The sequence below is a fragment of the Vicugna pacos genome, chromosome 12 (assembly GCF_048564905.1).
Source record: "Vicugna pacos chromosome 12, VicPac4, whole genome shotgun sequence".
Lineage (NCBI taxonomy): Eukaryota > Metazoa > Chordata > Mammalia > Artiodactyla > Camelidae > Vicugna > Vicugna pacos.
Genome location: NC_132998.1, coordinates 3,958,103 through 3,981,917, shown reverse-complemented (window position 1 = coordinate 3,981,917; position 23,815 = coordinate 3,958,103). Strand labels below are relative to the sequence as shown.

The 23,815-nt window shown below is 40.9% G+C and overlaps 1 protein-coding gene across 6 annotated transcripts in view; it reads left to right on the top strand.

Moving 5' to 3' along the window:
- The window catches only part of SLC16A7 (solute carrier family 16 member 7), a 143,116-nt gene that overhangs the window by 55,990 nt on the left and 63,311 nt on the right, over positions 1–23,815 (top strand). Inside the window, exons 1-2 of one of the 6 annotated variants that reach the window (XM_072972496.1) lie at positions 8,297–8,592; positions 9,154–9,305. The exons of the other annotated variants lie outside the window; for them this stretch is intronic. The gene's annotated coding sequence lies outside the window, so the exon portion shown is untranslated. Of the gene's footprint in view, positions 1–8,296; positions 8,593–9,153; positions 9,306–23,815 lie in introns of those variants that run through there. 6 annotated transcript variants of the gene reach the window in all.

Here is a 23,815-nt window from a genome sequence, read left to right as displayed (position 1 = left end):
TCATGCCTCCGTCTTCACGTGGCGTCCTCCCTGTGTTTCTGTGTCTTCACGTGGCCATCTTCTTGTGACACCGGTCATATTGGATTAGGATCCATCATACTCCAGTATGACCTTATGTTAACTGATGACATCTGCACTGGCCCTATTTCCAAAGAAGTTCATCCTGTGAGATATGGGAGGTTAGGAATTAAATATATATGTATATTTTTGAGAGACACAGTTCAGCCCATAACAGTTTGCCTTCTGACCCTCCCAAAACTCATGTCCTATCAATGTAAAAAAAAATTATTCACAAACCAAAAATAGACTCGTGGACATAGAAAACAATATGGCTACCAAAGGATAATGGGCAAAAGAGGGATAAATTAGGTGTTTGAGACTAATAGAGACATACTACTATATATAAAATAGGTAAACCACAAGGACCTACTGTACAACTCAGGAAACTGTATTCAATTTCTTGTAATAATATATAATGGAAAAGAATCTGAAAAAAATACACATGTGTGTATACGTATAACTGAATCACTCTGCTGTACACCTGAAATTAACATTGTGAATAAACTTCAATAAAAAATAAAATTAAAATTAAAAAAAGAAAAAATATATTCCCCGAATCCCAGTATCACCCAAAGTTTTAACCATTCCAGCATCAGTTCTGAGTCCAAATTCTATCTAAATCAGTTGTGAGTGAGACATGGGGTATGATCCAGCCAGGGCAAAACTCCTCTCCGTCTGTGGGCATGTGAAGCCTAGAAAACAGGTCTTCTTTTTCTGAGATACAACAGTTAGACAGATAAAGAATAGACATTCCCCTTTAGAAAGGGAGAAATTGAAAAAAAGGGTCAATGGTCAAAAATGGATTTGCAGCTTAGCAGGGCAAATTCCATTAGGTTTTAAGGTTTGAGAACAAATCTCTGTGGCTTGATGCTCTGTCCCCTGGGCCTGCTGGAGTGGCCCTGCCCCCTTGGCCCTGCCCACCCCCGAACAGGGGAGGTGGCTCCACCCTTTGGAACTGAATTGGTCCTTCCCTGAGGCCTCTGCACCTGTGAGTCCCCCTTCAGAATTATTCTTCCTTAATTTCATCCTATCTCTTTTCCTTTGAATCCATGTTGACAGTGTTTCTGGTGGTATAAAATCTTTAGAAACCTTATCCACCTCTTACGCAATTCTTGGAGTCCAATCTTCAGACAAGAGGGTGCTCCACAGATCTTTTCTGGATTCCTGCGTCTCTGTACCTGGCTTCTGAGGAGTTGATTGACTAGATCCATGAGTCACACACCTAATCCCTTTAGTAAATGGTCGTCCTTGACTATTTCCAGAGCACGCTACCTGGATAGGCTGAGAATTTTCCTAAACATCAAGTTCTGGTTCCTTCTTGTTCAGCAATTTCTGCTTTAATTTTTTTCTCCCATTTTATTATACAAAGCCAGGAGAAACTGGGCTATGCCTTCCACACGTTGTTGGAAGTGACAGCCTCAGCTCAGTGTCCAATTTCCTCACTTACAAGTTCTACTTTCCACCCCAAAGAAGAACACAGTTCAGCCAAGTTCTCTGCCACAAGGATCATCTTCCCTTTGGTGGCCAATAACGTATTTCTCATTTCTGTCTGACACCCCAGCAAAGGCACCTTCACCATTCATATTTCTAGCAATACTCTGGTCCAGATAATCCAAGTGTTTATAATCAAGCTCCTCCAAACTCTTCCAGCCTCTACCCAGTACCCAGTTCCAAAGCCACTTCCAAATTTTTAGGTGTTTTTCACAGTAACATTCCATTTCATGGTACCAACATTTCTTAGGGTTGTTCAGGGAAACAAAAACCAAGAGATTAATTTTAAGGATTTGGCTCACACAATTATGGGGGCTGGCAGGCCTGAAACTGTTGGGCAGGCTGGCAATTTGTGTAAGAGTTGATGTTACAGTCCTAAGTCCAAAGGTCACAGGGCTAGCCAGCAGGCTAGAAACTCAGGCAGGATTTCTATGTTACAGTCTTGAGGTAGAATTCTTTCTCCATTGGAAAACCTCAATTTTTGCTTGCATAGCCTTCAACTGATTAGATGAGGCCCACCTACATTGTGGAGAGTAATTTTCTTTACTTGAAGTCAATTGATTGTAAGTGTTAAATACATCTACAAAATCACTTCATGGCAATATCTAGACTAGTGTTTGACCAAACAGCTGGGCACCAAAGCTTAGCCAAGTTGACATGTAAAATTAACCCTCACTGGTGGGAAGAATAGGAGAAAGAATATGGAGCAGTAATTGATTTTTCTTTTTAGAGTGTTTCTTTCTTCCTATGATTTTTTTTTCAAATAAAAGAGAGGTGACTGGAAATTTTCAAGAGAAACTAAGATTTCCATTTTTTAATCTTTTGCCTCCTCAGCCTTCTTTTCTTATGTTATGACTTTTTCTCAGTGTGACACAGGCTGCTTAGAAGCTCTTAGAAACTTGAATCCACATATTGAGACCTGAATCCACGTATAAAGCATTTTTATACTTTCCACCTAACCGGGTAGCTCTATAAAAATAACTTTAACACCACAATTTTTCTTTGTAATACAGCTTTTTATTTTTTACAGTGTGCCTCTATATCTATTTTGTTTTGAACTTGCCAAGCACACTGCAGCCTCAGGGCCTTTGCATGTGTTCTTGCCTCTACTAGGAACCCTTCCTCCAGACAGCCTTATGTCTTGTACTGACACCTTTCTGGTTATTTGTTTAGAAGTCACTTTCTCAGTGAGGCTTTCCCTGTGAGGTGTTCTCTGACCACCGGGTTTAAAATTGCACCATCCTCCTCCAGCTCTGGGTTTCGTTTTAACTCCGTGGTGGTGATCATCATGGGGAATACTTTTCATTTCACTTATTGTTTCTACCTTCACCTCTTTTTCTACTAGAAGGTAAGCTCTGTGAGAGCAGAAATTTCAGTCTGTTTTATGTCTTGCTTATTCCCAGTGCCTAGAATAGTGCCTGACATATAGAATGTATATAATCTAGTTATTGACTCAGAAATTAAATCTTGTCTTGGTTACTTAGGTCCTAATGATCCACAGATGCAGATGGAGACCCATGCTTTTCTTTTCCCCTGTTGCTCCCCTTCTCTCCTTCCCTGTGCCCTGTAATTGCAGTCTTGCTGAATTTGCCCCTTTACCATTCTCATTCAGGGGTTTATATTATTACTATAATATGAATGTGTCCATACATAATACTTTACAGGGTTTTGATTAATTATCAGGTGTCATATACCGGTATACTGAATTAGCCCTTTTACCAGATGCTTTTTTTTTTTATTTGAGATGGCTCAAACATTTAGCCTGAGCTCATTTGATTTAACTCTGTGAATGTACATACTTGAATGATTCATTCTGCTATTGATACACATTTAAATTGTTTCTGATTTTAAACTCTATTTCCACACTACTGTAAACATCCATTTAGTGTCTTTTTATGCTCAGACGTGCACACCTAGGGGAGAAATATAGGAATAGCTTCAACAAGCAGTTTTCAAAGTGTGGGACAGTCCCCACTGCCTGTGTCCCATTGGCACCAATGTAAAAAAAAAATAAATAAATTATTCCAGGTGGTAATGGGCAGCAGTTTTACTGTTCTTCTTCTGTTCAGGAGGGATTGTGGAGGGTGCGGAAGGCAGGTCGAGACCAGCACCTGGCTTCCATCAGTGAGCCAGACTCTTGTCTCCTGTCTTGCTGGGAGCCCTTTGCGTCCCCTCCATCATGCAGAATGTGAATTTCTGCTTCATTGACCTCTTCTGGTTCCAGATTCCAGCAGCCTCATTTTTTTCCCCACATTGATAATGGAGATATTTATTGTTGCTGTTATTGTTGCTACTATTATTATCTCTTGGGTTGGTTTAATTTAGCTTTATCTTTTTGAATTTTATTTTTCATTACCATTATATCCAAATGCAAATGTACGGAGCTATCTTGATCTGTTGGCTGACTTTTAACTAAAGTTGAATAGCAGACAATTAAGACTGAAGTGGTTGGCAGTTCTGTATTGCCTGTTGCAGTAAGGTAGACCTGCTTCGTATTCTAATTGTGTGGGCTGCAAAAACGACATGATTATGTAAAAATCAAAGAGCCCTACTTGTATTCTTACCTCGACGGGCAGCTGTGCCGTCCCTCCACCACTGTGGTTTTGCAAGAACAGTTTACAGTAGTCCAAGGACTTTAGTTCAATTGCAGTTTTGGATCTAGTCAGCTATCTGAACCAAAGCTCTGATAAAGCTGTGGAATTCTGCACCACAAAGCATAAAAGAGTTGACTCTGACTTGGGATATTTTGTAAGCAGGAAGTTTCTATTTCTATTACCTCCATCATAAAATAACTTTAAAGGATCTTATAAAATTTAGGAAGTTTGAGCAGTGTAATTTTCACTATGTAATCCTCCCATGTAAAGTGAAGCTAATGTGTTGGATAGGATTTTTAGGATTTTGTATCTGAGTGTAGAAGAATAACTACCAAAAATAATGAGTTCGTGCTGGAATAATTAACATTGAGCTTTTTTTCTGACAGTGATTGGTAAATAGATTCAGTGGTTTCCTGAGGCTAGTTCTGGAATATACTAGTAAGACCATGTCATCAACATGGTATAAATACTGAAGGTGAGTCCCATGATACTGAACAAAATTAAACCTAACCCAGTAAGGAGATACACTTTTACTTATAGACATAGACCAGACAAGATGCCAGTGAATATGGGGTTTTTTTTTTTTTTGGTTCATTTGGTGATCTTTATTAATATATTTAATTTTTTAGCAAAAAAAATTTACATTAACATTTAATGAACACATTTTCTTGTCTTCAGTGTACGCTAAAGTCATAGAAATAGTGAATTACTATCTCCTATAACCTAGTAAGACATCAGTAACAATGAAGAAAATATCACAATATCCATTTCTTACCCGTAACACTGAACTTAATACTGGAAACACTTTATAAAGATGCAACTGTGTTTCATTCAGTGTGTCAGTTCTCCCAAGTGACCTCAGTTTCTCCTGGGCTTTGCTGTGGTAGCTTCTGTAGCATCACTGGTTGTCTCACAGAGAGAGAGAGTCAGCTTTATCTGTTAGCTCTCGAAGTATGCCAGCGTCTCTCTTACTAGGAACCTTTGCAGAATATTCTTGTTGGTACCATTTTTTCTCATTTCCTTTCACTTGACAAAATCATCCCATCATTCAAGACTCAAGCGAAATATATTTATGATCTCCTCAGGCTGGTTTAATTGTGCTTCCAAATACAAGAGCTGCTATCATTGACCAGTTTTTCTCAAGGACAGTTTGATGAAAAAATTAAACTTTTGATGAGAAAATTAAATCTAATGCTGTAAGTCTTAGAATGGATTACATTATCTCCTCTGCATTGAAGTGAGCAATGTTTATGTAACGTCATTGGGAGAACTAAGAAAATGGTAACTCAAATCGTTTTCTGTGTTCGATGGTTCAGATAACTCCAGTTGAGAAAAGCTGTCACATATTATTATAATTTCCCCCCTTTATTTGCTGTTATCTCTCAAAGAATTGAGAGCTGTGAAGCATGGACTGCACCTTGTTCCATCATGGTGCCCCTAATGCTAGCACACTGAAGCCTTCCTTTAGGGGTCGTTGGACAGGTATTTGTGAAATGAGTGATAGAAAGAGAGAAGGTTCTTCTGAAGGCACTTTGATGGTGGAACTGTATGAAGTGACCAGGAATCATATCACAGTGTCCAAGACGAGATCAGCGAGCCTAAGTCACATATGAACTAGTGTTAACATTTGAAGGGTCCAGTCGGGTGGGGAGTGTGGGTGTAAGCTCTGGTTAGAGGTCTGAGAGAGCCACAGGCCTGAACTGATTCTGAGCTTTCAGGTCGTCTTCCTCCTGAGTGAGCTGGTCTAGGTCAGCAGCGACAAAGATGTGAAAAGACCACATGTGTCATTATCCAGCGGGCTAGCATGGGTTCCTTTCAGGGTGGTGATGACAAGGGCTCTGAGAACAGCAAGAGAAGAGAGGCTCAAATGCACAACTGGTCTTCAAGTAACTACGAGTTTCATACATATTTGCAATTGTGCCTTTAGCCACAGGGGTCGTGGACTGTTTTTTTGTGTCCTCCCCATTCATATGTTGAAGTCTTAACCCCCAAAGTAATGGTACTTGGAGATGGGGCCTTTGGGTCCTAATTATGAGGTTGTGGATCTTATCTGATGGAATTACTTATAAGCAGAGACACCAAAGAGCCTGATCTCTCTGTACCCAAGAAAAGGCAGTGTAAGCTCACAGTGAGAAGACAGCTTTCTGCCAACCAAGAAAAAGACTTTCACTAGAACCCAAACATGTTGGAACCCTGACCTTGGATTTCCAGCCTCCGTAAGTGTGAGAAATTAATGTTCTGTTGTTCAAGACACCCAATTGATGGTATTTTGTTACGGCAGCCTGCACAACAAGAAGTCACATGGCCAAGTAAATATAAAAAGGAACTATTTAAAGAAGTAGAGACTATTATAGGAGGGGAATAATTTGTGGCCAATTTTGCAGTCTACCATAATTGAGACATAGTCTTTAAGTAAATATGATTCATGTAGGTGTCATAAACTAATGAATGATGCATCTTTGCTATAAAATATTTTTTTAAAGCTAATCCTTTAGGAAAAAGTGACCCGGAGTCAGATATTCTGATATTCTTTGGTGCTTACAAATCACGCACGTACTTACTAAGTGCGCTTTGGGACTATTATGTGCTTTACTGGTTTTGCAGGTTAGCTCATATGTCCCAGCGGATATATACAGGAGCCCAAATGACAACTCAGGCTAAAGACTCATTAAGTCCACCTTCACATAATCTGTTCAAAATTTAAAATTTCTATTATTTCATTGCCAATTGACCTTCAGGCAAGTTGTCAAGAAATTTATGAGGGTAGCAGCATGAATATGTGTTCCCAAATGTCTGTTGAGTAAAATATGACTCATGGTTTTCTTGCTCCTGAAATGATTAAGCCTCAGACCTGAAGTTGACAGCGAAGTCATTGTACAGATTGATGTCTTCAATGACTAATATGTGACAGAGCTTGCTTCTGATTTATTATGCTGCTAGGTACAAACAATTTACCTCATTTTTTAGCATTTTTACTATGCTCTTTCACTAATTGGATGGAAACATTCATTTACTTTTATATTGAGGGCATATGCATTTTGAATAAATCAATCATTTTAAATTAAACTTTTATTTTTAAAAAAGCTTAATTTTAATGTGTTTTTTTAGTAAGCTGATATGGTCTTGCTCTTTTCTTTTTTGATATCATGTAGCTCCTATTTTGTTTGTTCATTTCTAATGGTAAACCTAATAGTTATATAAAATGTATTTAGTAACTATTAGATTTTTATTATCATTTACTATTCAAGCACAGCAAATGTACTTGAAAAACAATCATAGACAATTAGGTCAGTCTTTAGTAACTGAGCTTGTAATTCCTGGAAAACAGAAAACTAAGAAATCACCTTTCTCTGACTCCTAAGGATACTTTGAATAATGTTTTAAATTTATTTTTTAGAGAATTAAAGTATTACTCATTAAAAAAGGAAACAATGCAGTAAGTGGAAATGGAGGAAGGAAAGACAGTGCACAATTCCTTTCTGTAGTATTTTTATCTACTAAGTAGGTAAAAGAACATTATTATTTATTATGCAGCTTTTATATCACATATATTTTTGATAAATACAGATTTTAAGTAATATTTACATAAATTAGAATATTTCCTAAAGCTGAAGTGACTCTCCTATAGTATATAGTTGGGTCTTTTTTTTTTTTTTTGTCATTGTATACCTTTTCATTAAGAATTTAATCCACTTACATTTAAAGAAATTATCCATAGACGAGGCCTTACTAATGCTATCTTGTTAATTGGTCTTTTACTAATTTATATCTCCTTTATTCCCTTTTTTCTCTCTTGCTGTCTTTTATGAACTGATGTTCTTTAATAGTATACCTTATTTAAATTCTCTTTTATCTTTTGTGTCTCTTCTGTAGGTTTTGCTTTGTGCTTACCATGGTCTGTTTTATACTGATAACAACTGAACTCTGGTTGCATACAAAAACCCTTTCCTCCCCCTGCCCCACATTTGATGTTTTTGATGTCACAATTTACCTCTTTTTATATTATGTATCCATTGCCCAATTATTGTAGTTATTGCAGTGTTTTTAATATATCTGCCCTCCTGTCTGTCTCCGTGGCTACTGCTTTATGATGGCTTTTCTAGAAATTCTACTGCAATAGAATTTAACTACTTTGTTGATATATCCTCTGTCTCACTTCAGCCATAGTCTCTGATCTACCTCTAGGATTATTTCTCAAAATGCAGACTAACTAAGTCCTTTTCTTGTTCTGAAGGAGAACATAAGTTCCAGAACTTTAAGATGAATAGCTCATGTGCCCTTTTACCCTAATTTCTTTTCAACTACACCATGGTTTCATGCTGCCTCTCATTTGTAGGTTATAAGAACTAGTACTTTTTTGGCCATCTGTTACCACCCCCAGTCTTACCACATCCCAGTCCATCCCAGGAGTGGCTCCCGTTCATCTTTCAAGATTCAGCTCAGCCAAGTCAGTGTGTCTTCAACCCTTCTTGAGACTGTTTCTTGACTGTCATCATTTATTCTGGATTTTCCTCCTCTTAACCTCATAGAAATCTGAATTGATCCATCTAATGATGGTTATAAAACTATGCTGTAACCATCTACTTCAAAATTTACCCCCTAGATTGAATTATTTCATAGGTCTGGGACAATGTGTTTTGTCTTAGTCATCTTTATATTTCCAGTGTCTGGCCCCATCTTTGGCATAAAATGAGATACCCAGTAGATGTTAAGTGAGTCACTAATGAACAAACGCCGGAAACAGGAATAACAATGTTCTACCTTGATTTGATCATCAGAGCAAAATTAGAATGAAGCGTGGTAAGGCTTACCTCTAGGAATAAGAACTCGGAATAGAAACTCATTTCCAGTTTAATTATCATCTCAGAGAGAGGCAGGATCTGTGATTGAAGACCAGCACAGTTAATACTACATAAGCAGTGGAACTTACCCGTTTTTATCATTTTTACTATATCCGCGTGTTTTCCACAGTGATCACTAGTAACCACCTTTCTTTCTCACTGTAAAGGCATTGAGGAAAGGCAGGTTTAGGGAGACTGGCCTACTCTGAGGTCCAGACTGTAAGAGCAGAACTTCTACAAAGGACAGAGAGGCAATGGACAAGACTGGAAACCAGGCTGAGTCCCTGGGACCCAGAGCCAAGGAAGAATGAAGCAGAGGGTAAGTGAGTTTGTTGTGAGAGCTTTCAGGAGCCGTGGAGCTGAGCATTGCAGAGCACGGGGGACATTTTCCAATATACTGTTTTCCACCTAATAGTTAACCAGAGTTGAAAAACAATCCTGAATTTTATAGGAATTTAGTCATATCTATCTTAGACTGAGATTGAATTGTCTTACTCGCTGTAGTTTTTGGATTGAGGAGAAGGCAGGGAGCAGAGGGTGAGGTTCTTCAGGCTGCACTCCTAGAAGTGAATAAAACAAGAATTCCTTCACATTGGGCTCCTATATCTGTAAACCCTTTTTGTGTTTCCTCCTACCCCAGGGTGAGGTTACTCCTAACCTAAAATAATTCCCTCTTTACGTTTTTATACAGGGCATCAGTCTGTAATTATCTTGTTGATAACATTTTTTCTAACCAAATTCTCTGTTGTGATAATCTCTGTGTTCACCAGGAGATGCATACAAATTAGAGCAAGGTGTAAGCATGGTGAGGGGTGAAGAGGGGTGCAGAGTAGTTCTTACTTTGCAGCCCCTTCTAAGGTCAGGTGTGACTGAGCATAACGTTGCAGATAGCGACTGAACTTACAGCCTTTCTTAGTCTCTTGTATTTGGATGGGGATCTCTCTGTTACTCTCTCCTTTGAGAAGGTCAGCTGTGGGAATAACTGGTCATTTCTTCTTCGGTCCTTGAGGAACATGGCTCAGTCAGGCTGAACTCCTCCCAGGATAGGGTTAGGTTGAAAGAGCTAATTACGTCCATCACGTAGAGGAGCCAATTAGAGCCTGTGACTCCGGGAATCCCTTAACACTGCTTTACTCCCCAAGGTCCTGGTGATAAATTTTATGTGTTTGACCCCAACCCAGTTGGGTGAAATTAATCCTAGAAATTCCAAAATGTTTGACAGGAACTCAGCTGGCCTTTATAAAAGTGTTTTGTGAGACCAGAATTTTTTTTTTTTACTTACTTTTATTTAGTCCTTTGTGAATCCCGTACCCTATTTACTGAAATAAATTCTACCTTTTGAACTGAATTCATTGAATAGATCTAAACTTTATCATTCTCTCCAGATAATGATTCTAGCACCAATGTCTATTTCAGGATTGCATGAGTAGCAAATGACATGTTTGGATTATTATATTATTTTTGAGGGCTATTTAATAGAATGCACATGAATGTCTCCCTTCTGAGGGCTAGAAGAAGTGAATTATTATTTTTTAAATGGTGTGAATTTTTGCATATCCTGGAATGAAGTTCTTTACTCAGCTGACGTTACTGTGGAAAGCACGATAAAGAATGTAAATATGATTTATTCATGTTTTATGGTCTCAGGATACAGTCTCTGATGGGAGGGAGGCATGAATAATTTCAAAAACAAACTAGAGTATGATATAACCAAATAGCTTTATTTGAGAATTTAGAGAAGGGGGATTTTCCTTTCTCAGAAATAATTTCATAGCCAAGACATGAAAACAGCCTAAATGTCCATTATCAGATGACTAGATAAAGAAGCTATGGTATATTTATACGATGGAATACTATTCAGCCATAAAAACCGACAACATAATGCCATTTGCAGCAACATGGATGCTCCTGGAGAATGTCATTCTAAGTGAAGTAAGCCAGAAAGAGAAAGAAAAATACCATATGAGATCACTCATATGTGGAATCTAAAAAAAAAAAAACATAAATATAAAACAGAAACAGATTCATAGACATAGAATACAAACTTGTGGTTGCCAAGGGGGCAGAGGGTGGGAAGGGACAGACTGGGACTTCAAAATGCAGAACAGATAAACAAGATTATACTGTATAGCACAGGGAAATATATACAAGATCTTGTGGTAGCTCACAGTGGGAAAAAATGTGACAATGAATATATGTATGTTCATGTATAACTGAAAAATTGTGCTTTACACTGGAATTGGAAAAAACATTGTAAAATGACTGTAACTCGTTAAAAAATAATTTCGTGATTTTATTTTAAAAGGTGTTTATTTGTGTGGAAGGATGGGTGTGATTTCATCACATGACAATGCGATAGGATTAGATAAATGGAGAGAAGGGGGATTTCTTGGAGAAAAAGCTTTCTGCACTAAAACAAATCTGGGAGTTCTGCATTCTGTAACTAAAGCAAATGGAAATGCCCATTAACATAGGGAAGACGTCGAGAAATTGTGAAGTAAGTGCACCATTCAGTAAAGAATTTCTCAGGTCTACCAGATCATTTCCCTGGAATGCCTATAAGCACCCTGTGAGGCAGGTGTTTCCTGGTACAGTGGGATTTAAATCTGCAATTTAAAACAGACTGGTAAAAATGGGCGAGAAAAATTTGATGTAGTCACATTTTGTAATGTCTTGGAGTCCAGGCTTTGGTGTTCCATTGAAATCTCTGAGTGATGGAGTAACCCAATGGAGAGATGGAGTGCTTTTGGTAGACTGATTCTGAAGAGAGGCTGGAAGTGCAGAGAGGTGTGGGAGGCGAGGAAGAGAGACTGAAGATGAGACAGTTCTTTAGGGGACTGTGTGAGAGGAGCATGTGAACCACAGTGGTCAAAAAGAGAGGTGGAACGAAAGACGTATTTAAGAGCTGTTAAAGAGAAGATGACTTTAAAAAAGGTGAGGGGGAGGAAGAACTCAATCTTTCAGCCTCGGGGCCGACTATCATTACAATTAACAGACTTGAGGGAATTTAACATTTCAGTGAGGCATCCTTTTGAAAATGTCCAGGAAGCAGGCAGAAAAGAATTTTAACTTAGGAAAAGGAATAGCACCAAGGATGGAGAACTGGGAGACACCAAGTATAAATGCAGTAGCTGGATTTATAAAGGTGGAAAATATTGTGGAGAGTTTGTAAAGAGAGAGGAGAGTCAACAATAAAACCTTTAGGATAGCTCACGTAGGTTGGACCTGAAGGCAAAATCTAGCCGTGGCAGGAGCTTCAATGATACAGTGGGACAGAAGCCAAAGCCTCAATTAAAAATTGCTAATACGATGGAAAACTGGAATGAGACAAGGCCCAGTGGCTTTGGAAGCCAGGAAGTCAGCTCATCTTCAAGAGAACATTTATTCAGTGAAACTTGCAAGAGAAAGAGCTGAAGGAAGGAATGAGGAGTAGGTGGTGAGAAAGAAGAGGTTACAAGGAAAGGTGGCCTCTTGTGAAGTTTCGAAGTGAGGATGAGAAAAATCCAGCGACAACACCAGACAAAAAGAGGATCTACAGAAGGTTATGCTTTCCCACTATTTTTAGGCTTGAGGAGATAAACACATTTTGTGGGCTAAAGAAAAGACTGATACATTGAAAGTAAAGTGTGAAAATGATTGGAGCCAGATCGCTGAGGCAGGCAAGAGACACTTCATCATCATCAGTGATGACAAGTAAATGGACAGCCTGAGAAAACGAGAGATGCCTTTTTCTCTAGGACGGAACAGGAAGGAGTGGTGTGTTTGAGATGGCGGGGAAAGACAGGAGTCCCCCGTCCTGCTGTTCCCACGTCTGGAGTGTTGTCATTCCCTGGAGCAGGGCAGAAGGGGTGACAGCCTGAGGCTCCTACTCAGCCTCTTGTCCTGCTGTCCATCGGGCTGGGAGGCAGGGGACGGGCAAACAAAAGGTCAGAGAAAGCATCGCACTGTCTTGTGCATCACGGACTGTAAAGGCAGCCTAAGGGCCAGGGAGTGAGCTTGACATCCAGACTGCAGCAGAGTGAGAACAAAGCTGAGTGACCGCCTGGAACAGACCTGGCCCCAGCAGCAGGAGCGTCTCTGGTCGGGGAGGAGGGGTGGACGCTAGAATGTCAGGGGAAAGGGCGAGGTGGAAGCCAAATTAAACTAATAAAACTTCCCGGCCTGGTTGGCAGCCAGACCTGGAAGAGGGTAGCCGACAGGCCCTTGGGAGAGTGCTAAGGGGGACCGGGTGGACGCAGTGTGCAAGGACCTTCCTCCTACTTCGGTTTGGTGCAGGCGTGTCATCACTTCTCAGAGGACCGTGTCTGCTTGTTTGTGTGTTTTCGGGGGATCCGCCGTCTTCAGTCATACAGTAAGGGCAGGGGAAAGGGAAGTTTTTCTTTTCTTTGCATTCGGGCTGAGGCTTCTCTCTGGTGACCTTCTCGAAGTGACACGCAGGATTGAACCGATTGATTTCTTTCCAGCAGCTCCTGCAGCTCTCACCCGGGTTCTGTTTAACATCGGGTTGGTTTTTGTTCCAGTCAGCACCAACTTCATTATCCATGTTCAGTGAATGTCACGTAACGAGAACTTCCGATTCTAAATGCAAGGGCTTGAAATTGCGAGCTCCACGGGGCTTTCCAAGGAGGCTTCCTTCCTTTGAGAGGATCTTCTTGGTGAACCTTGGGGATGTCATAAAACGTGAGGAAAATGATCGCTTTTGGCTCTGCCTCCTGTTTCAGCTGGGTTTTATTGATCTTTCATAAGAAATGACTGCAGTTAACATTCCCACTGTTGTCAGTGTCATAAACTTTATAGGTAAGTTTGACAGGAGGCATAGATACCTTTTAGAATGTTTGTACACCGTCAGCTCATACGTTATTAATGATATCTTTAGTGACTATTTAAATTCTATTGAACATGATATTTTTATCAGCCAATATATGATTGACATGATTTCCACCTTTTTTTTATTTAAGAGTATGAAATTTGGCAAATATCGGAGCTAAAACTATATAATGTATGAATTGAAAGTGAAAGACATCATTCTTTAAAACATTTTGAACATATAGTGTGTGAGGGGCTGTTTTCATTCTGTCTTTGAATAATATCTTCATGTGGTTTATTTGCAACGTGGAACAAATTTGTCCCACTTCTAGGAGAACAGATTCTGTTAAAGGGCACAAAATATGTTTCAGCATTTTATCTTGATAAATGAAAAATTCTTCAGAACTAACCAGTTCCTCTGAGGATCTCACACAGTGATCTTACTTTTATGGAAAGTAAACTGTGATTTGGGAATTGAATAGAATTCTAAGCACACTTAAGGAACTAATGCTTGACTTCCAGGATCCTCTGTGTTTAATTAAGCACATGACCCTGTCTGCTTATGTAATACAGTTCCCTCGGATGACTCTTTCAAAAGACCTTTCCTCATTCAGCCCATAATTTTTAGAATCTTGGAAAACTTGTTCAAACAATGTCTATCTGTTCATTTGTTATTTTTGAACAACAGTAGAATTTTCCCAGAGAAGTGAAGAAATTCTTATTTCACATGCTAAGAAAGTCTATAAAACAGAACGACATGTTCTAGTGCCATGGAATCAAAAATGAGCTGAGAGGGATTTCTGAGAACACAGCGCTGCTCTGTCTCTTCACAAATGAGGAAGCTAAGAGCCAGTGTGAATGTCACTTGCTCGAAGGGTCACTAACACTTTAGTGGCATTTATTGTGATACATGTATTTACATTTTTCGCAGTGTTACGTCTCTGTATGTGACGTAAAGCCAAGCCACAGGACCCTGGAGCTATTTCCATCACTGGGGCATTTCACACTTCCAACGGTCACAATCCTTTTCTATCCAGGCTAGTCACACATTTTATAGTATTATCTTTAGCAAAACTAGTTTTTTGATTATTTGGTTTTAGTTAGCGCAAGTAGTCATACTCTCAGTTCTGTGTGAGGCTCTAAATATGTGGAATGATAGAAAACTTGAGTTTATTAGACCAGGGACTGCACCATTGTGCTTTTCTCCACCTCCACTTTCACTGTTTTTCAGAGTGAAAGACTTTCCTGGTGTCTGACTTAAGCCTATAAAAGATTTTAAGAAAAGGTCTTGAGGCCACACTGTTGGTTTGCTCTTTTCCTTGCTCTAGTGACCTTTTGATTTAGTTTTGCCCTGAAGGAGTGTCTTCCCTTGAAAATGTTTTACCAAGCTAAGGACAGGGGAATAATGTATCTTTCACCCCTGTAAGTCCTGTGACACGTGGATTGTCCCTTCTCCCTGTTCATTTCTGCATGTAAACTGATCAAACCTATTATGTCTTCATGGTCCCTCCTAGCACTTCTGAAACAGAGCTAATGACAAGCAACCCACGCTACCAACATGTTTCTCCATACCTCTCATCTGAGAACCCCAACTGCATTGTGTTTATTTTCTGCCTTTCGAGATACCATAGGCAAAGTTTTACCAAGCAGTTTGCCACTGCCTAACAGAAGCTGTCATTTTTCGAACCTCTTCTTACAGGGTCCTCACCACCAGCTGTCCATCTCTAAAGCCAGTGCCACATATGTTAGGATTTTGTTTTACATACCCACTCTCAGATTTTTTTTTCTTTTTTTTTTTTTAAATGGAGGTACTGGGGTTTGAACCCAGGAACTCATGTGTGCTAAGCACACACTCTACCACTGAGCTGTTGTCCACGCTCAGATTTTGTTGTTTTATCAAACAATTCCAGTATCTTAGGGCTGACAACAACAAATATTGATTTCTCGTTTATGCCACTTGAAGGCTATGATCAAGCTATCACTCTGGGTGGCTCTGATGGTCTTGGCGACCTTCAAGCATTTTTTTATTTTCAGGGATTCAGACTAAAGGGGCAGGTTCTCAGATTGGGAGGTAAAGACACAGATACAGAGTCAAATGTGCAAATGCATTGTAAGCACACTCTTGGACGTGGACTATATAGGTCATCGGCTTATATTCCATTTTCAAAGTCCAGAGTCAGTGGGTATGGAATATACTTTGCCTGCAGAGAAGCATGGCAAGTGTGGGTAGGAGACAAATAATTATGAACAAAAAATAAAATGACCAGTTTTATTCACTCGTAAGTATATAGAGGAAGAAGCAACTGATGAGTCGGTTGGGTTCCTAAGAGCTCCCGAGCCTCCCCCTCTGAAGTGTCACTCCTGACCTCCGATGACGTTGTCCTAAATTCAGTGGATGGTTAATTGTCTGTGGGCTTCAGCTTTTGTTTCTTCTTCTTATTTTGGCAAAATTACCAAATTAGCAACTAACCGAGTGTCTCCTGAAGTCTTAGGGGGAAACACGCAGCTGGAATGGATGGGAGGCAGAAAACCCAGGCAAGTGGCCACCAGCAAAGCAAGTACTAGGACGGATGAGCCACAGAAGGTGGAGAGGGTGGGTGGAGAGATGCACAGTTCAAGCCGTCCATGACTCAGAAGTAACGCAGAGGTCGTAGGAAGTGTATTGCCCAGCTCTATAAAAGCCTGGTTCAAGAGTGAAATGTTGCAGGTAGACGTAAAACAGGGTAATTGACATGGCTGAATTTCAGTTGCATCGTCTGCAGAATGGCTAGAAACAGAATTACGAGGAAATTCATATTAAAGTGTCAACTGACGTGTAACGGTAAATGTATTTATGTAGGTAATTGGTAATCAGCCAATGTGGTTTATAGCTACATGTAAGTGTGGGGGCCATCTCTGGGTATAATCTTTACAGCTTCTACAAGAGCCTCATTATCTCACTTAGGCATAACTAAAAGCAAGATGGCATAAAACAAACAAAAAAAGGAACTTAAAAATAGAGGCAAGATCTCTACATAAAATACAGCTTCCAATTTCACTATATTACCATTCACATTTGAATCTGCTATAGGCTAGTTGAAATTAAAATATATTTCATAGCAGAAATAAAGACCAAAATTAGGATGAATATTTAAATGTATAATATTAACTTATTTTATATATCAAGATATTGTAATAGTGTTACCCCATATTTGAGTAACTAAAGAAATATCCTCTTTCCTACCGTCCTCACCCTAGCACTACTGGCCTATATATTTTCTTTTTATGCATCACTTTTGTCACGTATTTTGAATTTTACAGTCATAAAGTTTTTTCCATGAACACTATATAGTAAATATTTCTCACGTTATTATGTAATTTCATAACTGTTATTTAATGTAGTTTCGACAGTTTATCCAGCGGATGACTGTAATGCAGTCAGCCACTTCCCAGAGTCGGGCCTGTGGGCTGTCTTTAGTTTTCCCACACAGCAGACACGGTTACACAAGGGCGATGAGGGACAGGGGTCATAGGATCATGAGCCCACAGCTGACAGAGTGATGTGTCATAGGTGGAACTAAACGCTCGTCCAGGATTCTGAAAGAGCGATGGTTCATAAGTAGCTTCAGCCCCTGGTGGGCAGAGGAGTGAGTGGCCCAGGGGAACTTACTGCCGTGAAGGGCAAGGCCATGTCGCGCCGTGCCTCTGGCCAGGTTGAGTCAGTCCCCTTACTGTGCTACGGTTTCTCAGTCCTGCCCCCAGCAGTGCTGTATTTCACAGAAACTTCTAGGGGATTCTAGCATATTTCTGAATCTCATCATTGGTATCGGGTGATCTTACGGATTTTTTTTCCCTCTTGTTCAGCTTTTTAAGAAGATCTTTTTAATAGGAAAGTGAGGAAGATATTCTCTGACCCTGTAATCTTCTTAGAAACATCCAGGAGTTGTGGTTTTGTTTTTGTTTTTGTTTTTTAATTTCTCTTTTCTTGTGCCAGTTAATGAATGACCTTCTTTTCAAATGGAGGGAAGATAAAAGACCAGAAAATCTTTAAAGACTAAATGCAAAATGTGATGCCCCCAATCTCTGAGATATAATTCCATTTTCCTCCATGTTGACCAGAGAATGTCCCTAAATACAAGAGGTGAGAAAGGTAGTGTAAATGACTTTCCAACTATGCTCCAAGAAATTCTAAGCATTTTAAGGGGAACCTCAGGGACTGTTAAGGGAGGGAGTCAGGGAATGATACTAGGGAGAGACCAGGGTCTCTGTGACCCTGGGGGCTGGGATTCTGAGTAAGATTTTGTTCCTGGGAAGTTTTGTGTGGCTTTAAAAACTGGGGATGTGAGGAGAACAGAATAAAAACACACTTATCTATTGTCATCCTCCATGGCTGTGGAGCCATAGAGATTTTTTAATGGTATGGCACTGGGAGAGAAGAAGAGACTGCAAGCATACTAACAGGTTAAAAAAAAAACATTTTTCTCTAAACATGAAAACATATGTAAAATAATTTTGGGCTGACTACTATTATCCAGACCAGAATAGACTACATACTGTTAATGCTATTGGATGATGATTCTACTAATAATTATTATAGACCCTTACTGAATGCTTAATTAATCACCAAGTTTGGAGATAGTCACTGTTAAAATTCTCGTTTTACAGTGGAAGAATATGAGAAGTTAAATGATACATCTAGAACACAGTGGAATATGGGCTTGAGTTCAGGGAGTTTTGACTTCAAGAAGAGTGTTTTGGTTTTTTTTTTTCCTGTGCTGCCTAGCTGTATGTTAATTCAAAAGTGATGCAAATACTGATTTCCAAAACATTCATTTCTCGTTCACCTTTGTATCTTTGAGACTATTTATTGAACACCTACTGTGTTCTGAGAATAAAGTGAAATAAGATATAGATCCTGTTCTCAAGAACACAGAGAGTGTCAAGTAAATGTGATGTACATGATGTTACGTGATATGCGTGTTATGGTAAAAATGTGTACGGGACTTAGGATTGGAGCAAAGTCCGACCTCAAGGACAGGGGAGATGATGTCCTTACGTGTCTTAAGTTACAGATGGGAGCCCGTCAGGTGGAGGAAGGTAGCGTGAGGAATGCTGCAGTTGGAGGAAACAGCAGGCGGTATATGGGGTTGTGAAGCCGCGGGATGGCTCAAGAACTGCAAGTAGCTGATTGCATTTATTGCAGCTAACACTTGCAGGTGTGCTAGAGGAAGAGCCTAGACCGGCAACTGTCAGACATCAGTGGGCATCAGTCACTGGGGGACTTGTTAAGTTACAGTTTTCTGGGCCTCACTTCTGGAGCTTCAGTCCATTCAGTCGGAGGCGGTGCCCCCAGAATTTACATTTCTAGCAAGGTGCCAGGTTATGCTTTTGCTGCTTAACCAGGGATCACACAGTGAGAACTACTGGATAAGATCCATAAACGGCAGTCAATTCCTTTGTGCCTCCGTTGATTAAAATTTAGCTAGCAGGAAAAAATCATAGGGGAAAAACAGATACGAAAATTGTATGTGTAATACAAATAGAAGTGCCTGTTATAACTTACAACCAAGTTAACATATAAAGGGATATATTTATATTTGCATGCTGAAATTTTATGTTTAGCCATTTTGTACAGTTTTTAATAGAAAGATATGATATACCCATTAGGTAAATTATATAGAACCACGTTTCAATGTCACCTGCTATTAATAGCTTTTCACGAATTGTTCTAGATAATTTGTGTGCAAATACAAATAAATAGACCTAAGTGTCTGTATGTATATACTTTAAAATAAATGGAATCATTTTTGTTTGATAGCTTACTGTTAACTGCATTTATTGCACTTTTAACAATGTCCCACATCAGCGCATGTAGGTCTACCTCATTCTTTTTATGGTTCTGTGGTCATTTGTTATGAATGTGCAGCAATTTACCCGTTTTCCTAGTGACTTTCAGTTTTCCACAGTTATAAATGATGCTGTCCTGGACATCCTGTACATGTTTCTTTGCAAAGCTGTATGAATATTTATGTAAGAAAAACATGTTTGTGTGGAACTGCTGGGTTCATGGCTTTTATAAACAATGTCATCACTACTGCTGTATTAGTTTCTTAGGGCTGCCCTAACAAATTACTACAATTGGTAGCTTAAAACAGTAAGTAGACACTTATTCTCACTTCTTGGAGGCTAAGCTCTCAGCAGGACGGTGCTCCTTAAAGATGCTCCAGGAAAGAGTTTGCTCCATGCCTTTTCCAGCTGCTGGTGGCCGTCAGCGTTCCTTGGCTTGTGGCTGCATCGCTTCCTGCTCTGCCTCATTTTCATATACACTGTCTCCTTTCTGTGTTTTCCACTCTGTCTCTAAACTCTCTTTTCATAGGAATACACTGCATTTAAGGACCACCTGAATAATCCAGGATAAGCTCCTCTCTCGAGGTCCTTAACTTAATCACATCTTCTGCCCTCTGTCGAGGCTGCTGTAACAAAATACCGTAGACTTGGAGGGTTTCCAGAGGCTGGGAAGTCCAAGATTAAGGTGCCAGCAAATTCATTTTCTGGGAGAACTAGCTTCCCAGTTCATCGATGGCAGTCTTTTCATGTTGTCACATGGCAGAATGGGCAAGGGAGAGCTCTTAGGCTTTTTTCATAAAGACAACGATCCCATTCATGAGGGCTTCACCCTCATGACCTATCGCTGCCAAAGACCCCACCCCCCAACATAATCACATTAGGGTTGAGGCATCAGCTTATGAATTTGGGGGACACAAACCTTTTCAGTCTATAGCATTCCACATCTAGCCTTCTAAAAGGCATGTCCTTCACTCATGCAAAATACATTTATTCCATCTCCATAGTCCCAAAGGTCTTAACTCCTTCCAGCATCAACTCAAATTTAAAGACCAAGGTGTTGTCTAAATATTTAAAGCAGGTATGAGCGAGAATTCAGGTATGACTCACTCTGAGCTATGAACCTGGGAAATCTCCCAAAGTATAATTGTGAGACAAGCATGGGATAGACATTTCCATTCCAAATGGGAGAAATAGGGAAGCAGAAAGGGGTAATGGGTCCCAAGTAAGTTCAAAACCTAACCGTAAACCTTAAGGATCAAGAATGATCTTTTACTGACTGGTCTGCTTTTGGACCCACTGGGGCTGTGGTCTTCCCTCTGCAGCTCCCACAGGTCAGAGTTCCCTGACCGTGGCTGTCTGGGGTTTGGAATCGTAATCCAGCAGTTCTTAAGGGCAGCCCGGCCCCCAGAACCCCGCCGGGAGCCACCCAAGTTGGGGCTGCCTGTAACAGCCTCACGCCTGCGGCAGCTTGGTGCCTGGGCTCTGCCCTTGCAAGACGGGGTCATGCCCATAGCTCTCTGCGGGGAGGCACCCCGCCTGCAGCTCCGCCAGCCACCTTTTAGCCGTATCCCCAGGGCTCTTGGACTCTGTACCCTGGCAGGGGTGGTGGAAGAGTGCAGACATTGCCACGGTGTGCCACCTGTGTCCCCCGGAGGGGTGACCACCATGGCAGCGTCCCGGCGCCCACCGGAGCCGCACCCGGGGCAGCCAAGGGGCCGAGTGCCGGCGGGCGGCAGCGGAGCCGGTGTGAGGCAGCCCCGGGCAGCACCCGCCGCGGTCCCGTGGGTCGGGCAGCCCCTGCCTTGGATTCACGCGGCCTCTGGAGCCCTTGCCCTCCGGGCCTGTGATGGGAGGGGCAGCCCGGAAGATTCCCGAAGCACCTCTGGAGTGACTCTTCCACTGCGTTCAGCAGTAGCCCCTGCTTCTGTCGGGACGGCTGAGCAGCCTCAGGCGGCGTTTTGTCCAATACGCTCTGTTCCCTTCTGACCGTGTTTCCCGTTCGTTTCAGTCTACGGGTGGGCCGAGCGCTCTCCAGGTCTCAAGTGCTGATGCACGGCCCTGTCTTTCTGTCATTTCTCTCTTCTGACGTTTTACCGGAAGGAGTCAGGAGGCACCGAGGACGCGCCTCCAACTTTGCTTAGAAGTGGTTTCAGCTAATACCCGCTCTCACGTGTCACAGTTCCACAGCAGAACTGGAAGATGGACACAGGTCAGCCAGGTTCTTCGCCCTTCGTACCGAGGCTGTCCTTTCCCCCGCTGTCCTGTCGCGCGCTCCTGGCCTCCTTCTGAGGCCGCTTCAGAGTGGCCTCGCCCTCCACGTTTCTGCCGACATTCTGTTCAGGATTGCTCCGCTGCTCTCCTCGTGTCTTTCTGGTCTCTCAGCAGAATCGCCCTTAAAGGTCTATTTATGAACATAGCCCTTTTCTAGCTGCTCTTCAAAACTTGTCCGGCTTCCACCCGGATCCCAGTTCCAAAGCCACTTCCACGCTTTTAGGTGTTTGTTATAAAACCCCCCGTCCCTGGTACTCATTTTTATCTTAGTCTGTTAGGGCTGCTGTCACACAGAACTAGGTGGCTTATAAATAACATGACGTTTATTTTCCGTGGTTAATAGAGGCTAGGAGTCCAAGATCAAGGGGTTGGCAGACGCGGTGTCTGCTTGGTTGGGGCTCTCTCTGTGATGCGTAGACAGCCGTCTCTCACTGTGTCCCCAGGTCGGGGGAGGGGGAGGGAGCTCTCTGGGATTCCACTTTTAAGGGCGCTAATCCATTCACAAAGACTTTATGACCCTGATAACCTCCCAAAGGCCCCTCCTCACATTGGGATTAGGTATCAATGCATGAATTTGAGGGGAACATAAACGTTCAGTGTCGAGGATCATATCAGATGTATTACAGATTCTGAGGATTAGGACATGGGAATGTCTTTTGGGGGCTACTGTTCAGCCCCCTACAACTGCCTTTGTGTAATTCTTAAAGTGCAGTATTGGAAGTCAGGGGAGATTATGGGATATGGGATATCCACTTCCAGGTCTTCAAAAATAATTATGTGCTGCTTCATATAATTTTTCCTAATTTGCTCATTACAAAAACATCTTCAGTTAGTTTGACCCTGATTATCAATTAGCATTCTCAGAGTCCTTTTAACTGTACCGCAAGTTTACATCTGAAAATAGGTTTTGTGTTGCTGACATTCTGTGGGCCATGCACCACTGATATCTCTCCCGTCTAGCTGTCAAAGCGAATCAGTCAGTAGGCTATAAAAGGTGGCCCACTTTGAAGAGTAAAGTAACCTCCCAGGATTAGATTCCAATTTTAATTCAATTACATGTTGGAAAAGAAAAGATTCGGTTCAGTTTAATTCCTGTTATAAAATTGGGTGAATTGTCCCCTAAATTTAAACATTGTACATTACTGTATCCTTGGTATAAGAAAGATGGAAGGGGGAGCAAAAAGACCAAGTCCATTATTCTGTAAGGAACATATTAATTCCTGTAGGTGGAAACATAGTTCACCTTAAAGGTAGGAAGTGAAGACAACGCATGCTTTATCCGCAGGCTAGCTAGAAGAATTTAGAGTGAAGTCTCCTAGCATCTGTTGATTTAATTTGGGGCTTAGTTTGCTAAATACATTATTTCTGGACTACTTTGAAACAAACTTCTGGATGGCGTAGACTGTTGCTAAGGGTTCATAAAATTGATGCAGCCTGGGTGAGATTTAGGAAATTGAAGAACTATTATTCACAAAGTAAATAAAGGAGCATTCTGATGTTCTGTACAACTGAGTGAGAAAGGGCCTTGAGTAGAACACTAGAGGCTGACCATGGACTGTCACTAATAGTTCCTTTGCTTCTCTGTCCTATGTGTTCTTCTCCATGGATTAATCAACTGGTGTTGATTCCTAGAAGGGAGGGCACAGTTCTTGGGCTTCAGCACATCCTACCACATAAGTTTTTTAAAAACATTTGAAATAGCCAAGGGTTTTCAGCAGTCATTGTCACCTTTCTGTTAACGATGGTGACATACTGTAGTCAGTGTACTCAAAAACATTGTAGAAAGGACATGTAAATAAGCTGGACTGTGAATTTTCTGAAGACTTTGAAGGATAATTGGCCTTTAGTAGCCCACAGAATAAGTATTTGAATACTTGACAAGACAGACAAGAATTGAGATTTGGAAGTTCACCATAGAAATATACT